This window comes from Charadrius vociferus, unplaced genomic scaffold (assembly GCF_000708025.1).
Source record: "Charadrius vociferus isolate BGI_N301 unplaced genomic scaffold, ASM70802v2 scaffold161, whole genome shotgun sequence".
In the NCBI taxonomy this organism is placed as follows: Eukaryota; Metazoa; Chordata; class Aves; order Charadriiformes; family Charadriidae; genus Charadrius; species Charadrius vociferus.
The window spans coordinates 1008725-1009092 of NW_009646928.1; positions in this window are offsets into that span (position 1 = coordinate 1008725).

The following is a 368-nucleotide window of genomic DNA, read 5'->3' on the forward strand; positions in this document are numbered from 1 at the left end:
GGGCGTCTGTACACCCCTCCTTTCCCCTCCTTTTTTTTTTTTTTTTTTTTAATAGGCAACCGGATCGGCCTGAACATCAGAGCTGACCACACGCTATAATTTCACCGGCATATTCTTCCAGTTTAGAGATGAAGGTTGCTCTGCGTGTGACCGAGTAGTCTCTCCCTTGCTCATTTATCACTCGGAAACGCGGCTCCTGAAGCGAGGTGAAGGCTCCCCCTGCCTATGCCGGGGGTTGTCCAGGAGATGGCAGGATTGCCTCAGACATGGCTGGGGAAACGCGCTGCCTGACAGGAGCCAAGCTCCATGGTAGCTGCAGGGCGGGCGAGCCGGCCGGCCTGCAATGCATCATTGTGCCACTGCGCATT